The sequence below is a fragment of the Callithrix jacchus genome, chromosome 3 (assembly GCF_049354715.1).
Source record: "Callithrix jacchus isolate 240 chromosome 3, calJac240_pri, whole genome shotgun sequence".
NCBI classification, from domain to species: Eukaryota; Metazoa; Chordata; class Mammalia; order Primates; family Cebidae; genus Callithrix; species Callithrix jacchus.
Genome location: NC_133504.1, coordinates 96,362,960 through 96,377,136, shown reverse-complemented (window position 1 = coordinate 96,377,136; position 14,177 = coordinate 96,362,960). Strand labels below are relative to the sequence as shown.

At 35.6% G+C, this 14,177-nt stretch overlaps 1 pseudogene; it reads left to right on the top strand.

Moving 5' to 3' along the window:
• The first annotated feature begins 4,292 nt into the window (after positions 1–4,292).
• On the top strand, positions 4,293–4,698 carry LOC100407157 (ubiquitin-ribosomal protein eL40 fusion protein pseudogene; annotated as a pseudogene).
• The last annotated feature ends 9,479 nt before the right edge of the window (positions 4,699–14,177 follow it).

Genomic DNA, 14,177 nt, shown 5'->3' with positions numbered 1-14,177 from the left:
TTCTTTCCTCTGGAAAGGAAAAGGGTAGGTGTGGGGGGCTGAAAGTTCCAAGCTTCTAATTATGCCTTGGTTCTTTCTGATGACCAGCTCCCATCCGAGACTAGCCAATAGCCCATGAAGAGTCACCTCATTAGACCAAAAGATGATTTTATCACCCAGAAAATCCCAAGGGATTCTAAGGAGCTATGTTTCAGGAACTGGGGTCAGAGACCAAATAGAATAAAAAGATGATCCTAGTATTCCTATCCCTCAGGAAATTTCAAGGGTTATAGGAGCTCTGTGCTAGGAACCAGAGACGGAGACCAAATATCTATGTCTTATGTCAAAATAGACAACTATAATTCTGCAGGAAGTATAGGAATCAAGGATCGTGTTAACAAAAACTATGCAATCAGGAAAATTTACACTATTTAAACTCTACAGGACAAATTATGGATTTTTTTCAAAAAATTAGCTGCAAAGAAATATAAAGAGATGAGACTAGAGTAAGAGAAATTGTGCATATGAGAGAACCTACAGACTGAAAGACAGATAAACCAAATACAAGAATCAATTGCAACATGAACCAATTGCAATAACCAGTAAGAAACATCAATCAATTACAGTGAATGGGTCTTATTTCAATTCTAACAAACTATTTGAGAGGTGGAGGGAATTAAACAATAATGAGTTAATTGGGGAAATTTGAAAAAGGGCTAGACATTTAACGTTATTTTAGAATTATTATTTTTTTAAAGTAGAATAATGGCACTGTGGCTACGTCTTTATAATGAACATATGTTTTGGGGATATATGTTGGAATAATTATGAATGAAATAACATGACATCTGGAGTTGGTCTCAAATTAATGAATGGACAAGAGTAGAAGTAAGTAGGAGTATATAGAATTCTGCTATTCCAAGAGTAAACACCAGCTCGGATCCACATCACCTAGGAGCTTGATCCACATCATATAAAACCTCATACCCAAGCCTAAACTGTAAAAAACTGTATTTTAACATTCAAGATGATCAATAGGTTTACTGAAGTTTAAGAAACTCTAGTGTAGCAAAACGTATCTGGCCACCGTTTAAGCTTGGTGATAGATATATGAGGATACTATACTTTCTACATTTTCATGTATCTGATTTTTAAAAAGAAAGCCAAGTTAGAGAGAAGGGTAGCTAGAGTGTGAATAAACCAAACATAGACCTTTTCCTTTGCTCTCTACCTCACATTCTCTAACTTAGTCCCTGCTCTGATACTTAACCATTAGCATGTTCCCTAACTTACCCTCACATAACACACTCAAAGCCTCTTGAACTCTAGGGCCGTTCCTATTGTGTTACTAATTCTAAATTCCAAGATCAGCAAGTAGATGTCATAAATTGAATAATTTATCTGCTCTCAGAGCCCTAACAACACCTTTGAAAACCACATTTGAGACTCTTCAGGAGAGTTAAGCAGATAGTGATGCCTCCTGCCAGGAATGATTTACAAAACTCATGAGGAGACAATGTTTTCCAGCTGTCTGCATGCTATGGTGCAGATGCACTTTTTACAAAGGTCACTGCTCTTTCTTTAGTGATTAAAAATATTTTAGCACTGTTTTGCAAAAAACAAAGGGGAGGTAAAGGGAAATCTCTGCATGTAGATGCAACATTGTATTTTTTTACTGTACAAATATAAAATAATGCATGAGTAAGGTCCAGAAGATCAACAAGACTAGAGAAGAATAAATAAAACATTCCTTCCTTGTATATTAGGCAAGGTCTTTTAATATACAAATGCATTTTCACAATGGTTCAAAAATAAAATCTACTCAACCTCCTGCATTTATATGTTGTCCAGTCTCCTCAGTCTTCTCTTTTTGTCCAACTTATACAAATAATTGCCAAGTCATTCCAAATCCAAGGTCTTCTGGGAATTGCCCTGCCCAGAAATGTAATAAGAATAGCCAGTGTTAGTTAAATTTCATCCTGCATTTAAAAAGCCCAATACACTTTCTTTAAACCTTTGAATGAAGTAAGTTTTACTAGTAGTCAAATAAATGCAAAGGAAAATAGTGAAGTGTCACCATAACCTCTCAGTCATCACAAGTGCTACTTAGGGATGAGGAAAAGCCAGTGTTTTCTCATAATACTAATGAGAGAGTGATGGGGGAAATCTTACTAGACAGAAGTTTAGCATTATGTTTCAATAGTCTTTTCTATTTAAAAAAAAGTTTCATTGAAATGTAACTGAAATACTATAAACTACCCATATTTAAATTATACAATTTGAAAAGTTTTAATATATGTTTATAACAATGAAACCATAACCATTAACAATATAATGAGCATATTCATCACTCCCCAAAATTTCACGTTCCTTTTAAGCCCACTCTGTGACCTCTCAATGACATTTCTTTTTGTCCACATTCATGTCTTATGATTTTACTGAAATGAAATTATACAGTATGTGTTATTTCATCTGGCCTCTTGAACTCAGTATAATTACTTTGAGATTTATCTATGTCATAGCATGTATCAGTGGTTTATTCCATTTTAATGCTGAGGAGTATTCTATCATATGGCAACATCAGTTTATCCAGTCACCTGTAATATAGAAATTTGGATGGTTTCCAGTGTTTAGCTGTTACAAATACATCTCTGTGAATTTGTGTGTGCAAGTCTTAGTGTGGGCATTAGCTTTCTTTTCTCTTTGGTAAATACAATGGAGTAGAATAGCTGGATTATATGGTAGTAATGTATTTAAATTTAAATAAATTTCTGAACTGTTTTCGAAAGTTATTGTTCCATTTACTTCTCATCAGCCATGAATGAGAGTTCTAGTTTCTTAACACCTTGGCAATAATCTGATTTCTTTGGTCTTTATTTTTTGACAATCTAGTGTGTATATACTCATATCTTCTGATTTTAGATTGCATTTTTTTAAGATTTAATGATGTGGAACATCTTTCCATCCATGTGGATATTTGCTATCTTTATATTTCTATTGTTAAAATGACAACTCAAATATTTTTTCATCTTTCTTGAAGGTTTTGTTTTTCTTTTCCAATTTACATGTCTTTTATTTCTTTCTCTTGTTTATCTGGCTAGAACTTTCAGTACTGTTTTAAAAGAAAAGTGGTAAGAGTGACCATGTTTGACTAGCTCCTAATCCTAAAGGAAAACTCTCCATGTAACTTGTCATACATGGCTTTACTGTGCTGAGGTACATCCCTTCTGTACATAACTTTAGACTTTGTATCATGAAAAGACATTGAATTTTGTCAAATGTTTTTTCTCTATCAATTGAGATTATCATATGGTTTTTATCCTCCATTCTATTAATGTAGTATACCACATTTGTAGGTTTGCCTATGTTGAACCAATCTTGCATCCTAGAAATCCCTTGACCATGTTCCTGTTTGCAGATGACATGATTTTACAAATAAAAACTTCTAGAGACTCTAGCAAAAAATGTCAGAACTAATAAATAAATTCAATAACATTGTAGGATACAAAATGAACACACAAAAATCAGTAGGATTTCTATAAGCTGAGAACAAGCTAGCCAAAAAAGAAATCAGGAAAGCAATAAAATTTACAATAGCCACCAAAATAGAAAATACCAAAGAATAAATTTAACCAAGGAAGTGAAAGATATCTATAATGAAAACTATAAAATGCTGATGAAAAAAAATCAAAGGGTACACACACAAACAGAAATGAAAAAAGGCATCCTGTGTTCATGGATAGGAAGAACTAATATTCTAAAAATGACCATACTACCAAAAGCAATCAACAGATTTAAGGCAATTTCTATCAAAATACCAATGACATTCTTCACAGAGATAGAAAATGCATTCCTCAAATTCATATGAAACCACAAAAGATCATGAACAGCCAAAGCACTCTTGAGCAAAAAGAACACATCTGAAGCCATCACATTACCTGACTTCAAAATATACTACAAAACTATAGTAACCAAAACAGCATGGTAGTGGCATAAAAGTAGGCATATAGAAAAAAATGGAACAGAATAAAAAGTCCAGAAATAAACTCATGCATTTATGGTCAATTTGGTCAATTGATTTTGTTTGACAAAGGAGCCAAGAACACACAATGAGGAAAGAACAGGCTCTTCGATAAATGATGTTGGCAAAACTGGATATTCATATGCAGAAGAATACAATTAGACCCTTATCTCATACTACATACAATAAACAATTCGAAATGGAAAAAATTTGAACATAAAGTCTGACACTGTGGCTCTTTTTTTTCAGCAAGGTGGATGAGTTAGTTGGTGACAGTGGTCGTGTAGCAGACGCAGAGATGCAGATCTTTGTGAAAACCCTCATGGGCAAGACCATCACCCTTGAGGTTTAAACCCAGTGACACCATTGAGAATGTAAAACCCAAAATTCAAGACAAGGAGGGTGTCCTACCTGACCAGCAGCGTCTGATATTTGCCAGCGAAGAGCTGGAGGATGGCTGCACTCTCTCAGACTACAACATCCAGAAACAGTCCACCCTGCACCTACTGAGCCTGTGAGGTGGCATCATTGAGCCTTCCCTTCACCAGTTCACCCAGAAATACAACTGTGACAAGATGATCTGCTGCAAGAGCTATACTTACCTGTATCCCCATGCTGTCAACTGCGGCAAGAAGAAGTGTAGCCACATCAACAACCTGTGTCCAAACAAGGTCAAATATGGCTCTTCTTGCCTTTAAAGGCAGCCTCATGCCCAGGACCCATGGCCCTGGAGCTTCAATAAAGTGTCCCTTTCATTGACTGGAGCAGGAAAAAAAAAAAACAGGCAACAAAAGCAAAAATAGACAAAAGTGAATATACCAAACAAAAAAGCTTCTGCACAGAAAAAAAAAATTCAACAGAGTGAAGAGGCAACCTATGTGATGGGAGAAAATATTTGCCACCATACATCTCATAAGGACTTAACATTCAAAGCATATAAGAAGCTCAAACAACTCAATAGTAAGAAGATAAATAACCTGATTTTAAAATGGGTGAAGAACCCAAGTAGACATTTTTCAAAAGAAGGCATACAAATGCCCAGAAGGTATACAAAAATGCTCAATATCATTAACAATCATGGAAAAGCAAATTAAAACCATAAGAAAATCCCACCCCATACCTGTTAGAATGGCTTTTTTTAGAGACAAAAGACAGTAAAGTTGTCAAGGAAATGAAAAAAAAAAGAAAACCCTGTACACTGTTGACAGTAAGGTAAATTAGTATAGCTTTTATGAAAAATGGTATGAAGGTTTCTCAAAAAAATTAAAAATAAGACTACTAAATAACCCAGTAGTCCCACTCTGCATATATATGCAAAGGAAATAAAATCAGTATGTCAAATAGATAGCTAAACTCCCATATTTATTGCAAAACTATTTACAATAGTCAGTCTATAGAACCAACTTAAGTGTTATTTATAAAAATAGAGAAAATTATATATAATATACATTATATAGATATATATTTTATGTGTATCTTTATATAATATATAAAACAATATATTTTATTTATATATTATATATTATACATGAACACTTAACATATAATACATAAATATATTACCTATATAAATATAATATATAAAGAATATAAATATACTGTATATAATATATAAACAATATATATATTTTATGTTTATATGTTAATATATGTATATAATATATACATGTATAAATGTATATAAATACATCTTTATATATTTATATATAAATATATTTTTATATCTTATAAATGAATAATATACATTATATATAAAACCATATATTTTATGTAAAATATATTTTAAAATATTTTATAAATTATATACAAAATATGTAATATATTTAAATTTCTTCAATACATAATGTGTTATTTATATAAATATAATATAAAATATATTATTTTTATATTATATATTATACATATATAATATGTATATATTATATGCACATATGTATAATATACACACACAAACAACAGAAATTCAGTCTTAAAAAGAAAAAATTCTGTCATTTGTAAAAACATGGATGACCTTGGGGAACATTATTTTAACTGAAATAAGCCAGACAAAGGAAGACACATACTGCATGATCTCACTTACTTGCGAAAACTTTTGTGTTTTTGAGACATAGTCTTGCTCTCTCACCAGGCTGGAGTACATCACTGTAACCTCGGCCTCCCAGGTTCAGGTGACTCCCCTTCCTCAGCCTCCTGAGTAGCTGGGACTACAGGCTACCACGCCCCACTAATTTACATGTGGGATCTTAAAGCCGAACTAATGAAAGTAGAGAGTCGTTGCAGTAACTAGGGCTGGAACGTGGGTGGAGAGTTGGTGACATGTTGAGTAAGGACAGAAAATTTCAGTTGAATAGGGAGAATGTGGTCAAGAGAACAATTGTAGACCATGATAACTATAGTTAATTACAATGTATTGTATTTTGAAAATCACTGAGCAAAGTTTCTAGGCATTCTCACCAAAAAAATATGTATGGTAATGCATCTGTTAGTTACCTTTATTAAGCCCTTTCACATTGTATACATATTTCAAAACATCATATTGCACATGATAAATATAAACCATTTTGTCAATTAAATAATAAAAATAAAATAGAAATGCATACAAGAAATAGAGTCAAAGGAAGTTATTTTGGAGGCTTCAGATTTAATGATTGTCCTACTGGGATTTAGACTTGCATGGGGCCCGTAGCCCCTTGTTTTGGCCAATTTTTCTCATTGGAATGGGACCATCTATCCCATGCCTGTATCTTGGAAGTAACTAACTTGTTTTGATTTTGCAGTATCACAGGTGGAAGGCACTTTCCTTGTCTCAGATGAGACTAATATGAGAGGGATATGAGATTTGGGAGGGGTCAGGGGCAGAATGATATGGTTTATGTCTGGGTCCCCACTCAAATCTCATGTTTAATTGTAACACAACAATTATAATTGTTGATTGGAACTATCAATTATAATTCAATTGTAATTGTCGGGGGAGGGACCTGGTGGTGACTGGATCATGGGGGCAATTTCCCCTCTGCTGTTCTTTTGATAGTGAGTGATTTCTCACAAGATCTGATGCTTTGCAAGTGTGTGTTATTTCCCCATCACTCTCTTTCCTGCTTCACCATGGTAAGACAGACTTACTTCCTCTTCACACCTTCTGCCATGATTGTAAGTTTCCTGAGCTCTCCTGGTCATTCTTCCTGTTAAGCCTGTGAAACTCTGAGTAAAGTAAACCTTTTTTTCCTCATAAATTACCCAGTCTCAGGTAGTTACGTATAGCAGTGTGAGGAGGGACTAAAACACTGTTTGTGTACTATACTCAGTGCTCATGATTACTGAGTTTTGCCTCCCTGTGCCAGGGCCTGGATACTCTCTTAAGGTAATAAATATAGGACATTTTCTGTCCTCTCTTAGATATTATGGTCCTTTTTTTACCCCCTATTCAATGTATTATAAATGGTTGTTTCATATATTTTATTTATTGTTTTGGGTTGTTTTAGGCAGGAGGATACAATCAATACCTATAACCCCATATTGGTTGAAAGCAAAATCTCAAAAACCAAAATTTTGAAAGTACATAACTTTTGACATAGCTATTCTACTTAGAGGAAATTATCTCATCAACATATGCCCACAGGAGGGCCTGGGTTTATGTACAAAGATGTTTCCTAGACCGCAGTAATTATAACATAATAAAAATTGCATTATCTATTATATTGGAGGAATATAGTATAATTATATTTAAAATAGAGAAAAATTAGAAACCAAATTATAATATTTGGTCTTTTGTTAGACCAAGAGTCTAACAATAAGATACTTAAAACATTTATAACTATATGTCAAATGATTTAATAGTAGGTATTTATTAGGAAGAAATATATTAACATATTTGTTAACAGAGAGAAGAGATCATGAGTATTTTTGAGAGAAAGAGCACCTTATAGAAAGACTGGCACATATAAATATGTTATAAAATATGTCTACTTTATACGTTATTTATGTGTACATGTATATAATTTGTTTCCAAGAAGAAAAAGTCTAGAAGGTGGTAGCAAAACCTCCTTACCTCTTTTGGGTAATGGTATATCTTGATTTTTAAATTCTCATTTATTTATACTTTTGATTATTTTTCATCAGTCACATGTGTCTTACATATCTTACATAGTCATGTATCATGCAATGTTTGCTAAAGTTTCATTTTGGAAAAAAAACCTAAACTTACAGAAAAGTTGGAAGAACAATACAAGAGATTCCTAAATAGCTTTCACTTTAATTTACCAATTTTAACACTGTTCCACAAAAAGCAAATGGCAAATATTACTGTGAAATATTTTAGTCACACAGGCACTTAGTTTTTTGTCTTCAGAGACACTTGCTCTGTCACAGGCTGGAGTGCTATAGTGTAATCATTCAGATTCTCTTGCCTTCTTGGGCTCAAGAGGTCTTTCCACCTCAGTCTTCTGAGTAGCTAGGATTGCAGGCCTGTGCCACCATGCCTGGCTAATTATTTTTAATTTTTTGTGGAGACGGGATCTGGTTATATAGCCCAGGCTGGTCTCAAACTCCTGACCTCAAGCGATCCTCCTGCCTCAGCCTCCAAAACCGCTGGAATTACAGGCAGGAGCCATCATGCCCAGCCCTCACATAGGCACTTTTAAAGTTGGTCACAGAAACACAGACTACCACTCTTATTTATATCATTTCATTACAAATGCTTATTACTGACTGGAATATATCCAGAGTAAGGTGTGAAATGATAAAAGTAAACCCATCTCTGTTATTCAGGAAAAAACAGCATTACACTATGCTAGCAATGGGTTAGTACACACTATTCAAATACAAATAACAGCATAAGTCTTAGATATATAAATAGTTTCTGCATGTTCCTTTGGCAAAGCCTGTGGGATCAATCTGTCTGCTTCCGTCTGTAGCTTCCTGCTTGTTTCCTTCATCATAGTATCAATTCCTTTTCAAACAACATACAGCCATTGGGCCATGGGGCTTATGCAGAAAAAAAAGAAAGTCATGAGGACCAAAATATTTGATTTGGATGTCCCCAGGATATTTTCTAAGCTGGAAAAAATGAATCAAGATAAATTATTTAGGGACTGGATCTCATCCTCAGACCAATTTTATAAGAAAGTGAATAGAAGTGGATTTCTGTCTGCTTATTTTTTTCTCTCTTGGAGATTTGAATCCTGTTGCTTTTGCTCATCATCAGGAGAAATAATCTCAAAATGCCATTTGTAGTTCATGCCTTGGGTCTCTGAAACATCCCCTCAACCTCTGCACTTCTGTTTCAGTGCACCTGTGGTGGACAGTTTCTTTTGCTCAGGCTCACCTTAGTGTCAGGCCCCAAGCCCAAGCAGAGTATCTTTCTTCATTCTGTCCTGTGTCCTTAGACACAGAAAGAGCTTTTGTGGCCCATGTGCCAGCACACTGTGGGAATCTAGAAGAGTTTGTGCCCCCCATGAGCAGCCTTCAACTATGGGAGTGGATGGATAAATTCTACCATTTCTTCTTTCAAGGGGGTGGTTCTAGGAGGGATTCTGTACTTTGCAACTGCATGAGTGATGCTTTCCATCTCACCTTCTCTATTCCCTCACTTCTGTTTCTTAGGATAAACTATAAGCATCCAAAGCTTTGTCTCAGCCTCTGCTTTTGTAAAACTGAGACTAGAATACCTTTCACTCTTTTGATATATTTAATACCTTATTTACTGAAGGTAAATAAATGTAACTCTGCTTGCTTTATCAAATGTCCACAAGAGCAGGATTCTACCTATTTTAGCCACCATTTGTTTCCAGAGCCCAGTATAATGACTAGAGCAAGGAATTCCCTGCCCTAAAAATAAGTAAATAAAATTAGATAGCAGAAAATTCATTTTTTATTCATAATTGTTAAAAATAACATGTACTTCTTTGAGAATTGCATAAATACCACTCAAAAATCCTTAATTCACCTTGTTTGATTTCATAACAACTACAGTTAAGGCAAAAAGTAAATGAACAGGCAGGAGAAATTTGTCAAATTATCAGTATGAAATCCATTAAAATCTAATTGTTCCTGTCAGACTCTTTCAAGAAATTCAGTAAGATTATGTTCCCATGTGCCTAGAGAGAAATAACATGGACTAGGTGAAATTCTCTTATTCTGGGATTCCTTAACAGTTTGTCCTATCAGAATATCTACCATGACATGCATCACAGATTTTGTTATTGCCTCTTGGCTCTCTGTCTTCCTATGGTCTGTACACACCCTAAGGGTAGCAACCATGTTTGCCTTATTTGCTCCATAATCAAAAGTATGTAGCTTCAATCCTGGAACTTGGTAAATCTCTATAGTTATTCACTGAAAGAATAAAAGCATCTTTTTCATTGCTTGCACAATGTGTTTGCTCTGCTTCTAATTAAGGTCAGTATAAGATGAGACCAGGAAGATGAGAGAAGAGACAGAGAGAGGAAAGGAGGAGAGAAAATGAAAATGGAGGGGAGGAAAAAGGATGGGAGACAGGAGGAGAGAGGAAGTGAAAGGAAGTGGGAAATGAGAAGACAGGGGAGAGTTGTTCCTCATCAAGCAGCTTATCCCAACCACTGTTGCATATGACAGTAGAAGAGATTTACTGAGCCAAGGAAATTGTTGTTCAAACTGAGCTATTTAGAAGAGCATTTCGAAGGATGCTATATTTTACGAGAAGTCTTAATACATACTTAACTGCCTGATCATTTTTACTACTGTCTGAATATTTAGCAAATACAGTTAGTATGGTTACACAGGCATTTCACTTATATTTATAAATATATCTAGAGATGTAGCTTGTGCTGTCTCCTTTTCACACCTTAAGAATATAAAATAGTGTTTCCAATCTGGTCCTGAAGGACTAATTTTGCAAAACAAATAGTTGACTGGATCATTAGCAATTCTTAAACTTAACATGTAAATAATTATAAGCCAGTTAATGCCTAGAACACATCATTTTTTCTGTTTAACCTGGTTTCTTACTAAAGTCTGATGAAGGCATTACTTCCTCTATGGTTTCCCATTCCCTTTATTTAAAATGTCTGTAGTGCTTCTTTGCTCAGGTTTGGCCTGAGAATCACGGAAATTCTATAGATTATTTTCTCAAGTATCAGCAAGCTAGAGATTCAGGTCTGCTTGCTTTTTTAACTTGGAAGTTAAAATTCCCCTGTGAAATAATGGAGACCCTCATAATTAGGCCAAATATCAAGAACTAATTTAAGTTCAGCCTCTTTAATGCAAGTATTCTTTCTCAGTTAATTATTTTCCAACCCTATCAAGTGACTTGGGGCATGATTTCTACTTTCTTTTCCCAGTAGAATATAAATACTATATCTAGCATTCCTCTGTAGCTATAAACACTGTACAGCATATCCTTTTCCATCTTAGATGACTCTTGCTGCATATGTGTGTATGTGTGTTTGGGTGGGGATATGTGAAGTGAGAGGAGCACTTACAGAAGTTGAGGACATCTTTCAGAGTCCAACATCTCATCCAGTCACACTTACCCTACTGCTGATGCCTTTTGGTGACTTCCACAAGCTGATAATTGTTTTCTTTGTCGTACATTTACTTCACAGTAGAAGTCCCTGGTGTTCTGGACTTTTCACTCTGTTGCCAGGCTTGAGTGCAGTGGCGTGATCTTGGCTCACTGCAACCTCTGCTTCTTGAGTTCAAGTAATTCTTCTGCCTCAGCCTCCAGAGTCACTAGGACTACAGGCACGCACCACCACACCTAGATCATTTTTGTATTTTTAGTAGAGACAGGGTTTCACCATGTTGTCCAGGATGGTCTCGATCTCTTGACCTCATGGTCCACCCGCCTTGGTCTCCCAAAGTGCTGGGATTACAGGCTTGAGACACGGCGCTTGGCCTTTTATGACTTATTTTTGACTGGATTCGGCATTTCATTCCATAATTCCCAGCCTGCTGCTAATTTTATCCAGTGCTTTGCTGTCTCATTTCATTCTTTCTTCTAACGTTTGATAAGCAGGCTACTGGACACCCACCATTGCCTTCTTTCACAGAGGATTCCCATCTGCTAGAAAATTTCCTTTCATTTATTACACTGTAGGCCCCTTCACTCACTTCAGGCTATATCCAAACTCAAGTTCCTAAGGAATGAATTATAAATTATGTTTAGTATATCATGTATTTCCCATATGAGAGTAGAGGCTAGTTGTGATTCATTCATTCATTCCACAGGTATGTATTGAGCACCTAGCTGGAGGAAGAGCCTCAGTGTTCCTTAAATAGCTTGCATGTTAACGTGCATACTCAAATCTGGCAACCATCTTTATTTTATTAACATCAGAGCAATTAAAATAAAATTTGATTGGAGTATAACTTGAAAACTCAGATAGTAGCTAACTAAAAAAGTGTTTATCTCTGCTGGAATAGAAGCAGCAATGTTCACTGGGAAAGACTGGAGTCATAAAATTCCTTTTAAAATACACTGGGCCAATTGGAGAAAAATACTTTCAGGGAATAACATTGAAAAACTATAAGAAGACAACAGGAAGGTCTGTAATTTAGGATGGAGGTAAGACCGAGAGAAGATGGTGGAGCAGACTGACAGTGATGTCCAAAAGGACATACTTGAATAGGTTGGAGCTGCCAAGTCACTGATAAATGTTAAAGAGGCAGACAAGGAGATTGCTTCAAACTCTGTTTGAAAACAGCAGTAATTTTTTCTTCCAGGGTTCAGGTTAAACAATATTTATCTAAGACATGAGCTGTGGCTTCTGACCATACATTTTTTGCTAGGAATTTGTACTTTTTCAATCTTGATTTCTAAAGAGGTATTCTACTTTATTGCCAAAATGATTTGCTCCTGTATTTTACTCAAAGCAGTGAGGTAGAAGGCAAGTCTTAGACCTGGTGACCCATTTTCATTATTTCTCTGAGTGTCTTCAGATAGCTGAGCAACCAAATTTTTTTTTGTTATTAAAATGAAGCCTAGTCACAGTTGATCATATGAGCAATTCTGCTTTTTAAATATTTTGTTTGTAATTTTATTCACAGTGGCTTCGGCCAAAAATATTGGGTTGTGTTTAATAATAAAAAAGCAAGAATTACTATAAAGATATCAAAAATAACAAAGATTGGAATGACAAAAGAAAACAAATTATGCCAGACAGCTTAAGGTTGCAAACAGGTGACAGATAGAAAGTGTGACTCTGGGGTGTCTCTTTCCTGTAAGGGCTGCTTGTGGCACAGTTGTGGGGAGGATGGATTGGAATGACTCAAGGAAGCTGGCATCAATGGAAAAACCAGTGGAAAATAAAAGTGTCTAAGGATTTGAGAAGAAACTTCCAGAAGCAAGGACAATTAACTCAGTGTTTCTAGGTGACACCCTATGTGCAGTAGGATAATTAACTTTTTTTCTACTTTTTTTTAAGAGCTGAGAAACTTGAAGAAATTGCTTTAATTGTTATCGTTGTAAAACAAGTCATAGATGAGAAGCTGGACTTCTGTGCTAAATTAAAACACAGCAACATTCCATTATTTTCTTCAGCTACTATATTTATGACCTAAGTGGCTCATTTTACACAAAATATCTACTCCATGAAAAAGCCTTGGTAATAGAAGGTCAAAAACATTTGTTATGAAATTAATTAACCACCTTCTGTGCTGTTCCCCAAAGTATCAGCTCTGCCTTAGGACATACTCTGAGAGAGTTTGAAGTTAAAATGTGAGAGGATCAAAGATGGCTGAATAGGAACAGCTCTGGATTGCAGTTCCCAGCAAAAACACAGAGGGTGAGTGATCACCGCATTTCCAAATGAATTTTTACTGTCCACAGACCAGGAGATTCTTGGGCAGAAAAGTGCCACGAGTCTCCAGCACGGGTGCAGCAGGTCTCCACACAAAAACTCACACAAACCCAGGTGCCATTTCAACTGGCGACTGGAATGCCTGGGAGAAAGAGTTGCCTGTTCAATTGAAAGAAAGGGAGCTGAAACAGGGAGCCAGGTGATATGGCTTGGCCGGTCCTACCCCTACAAAGACCAGCAATCTGAAACGCTCTGGAATGAGAGTTGCACAGCAAGCACAGCTGGAACCAAGATGGTCCACCAGCTCTTTGGGGAGAAGGGTATCTGCCATTACCAAGGCAGTCCACCACTACTGAGGCAGTCCACCACTACCGAGGAAGTCCACCATTACTGAGGCATTC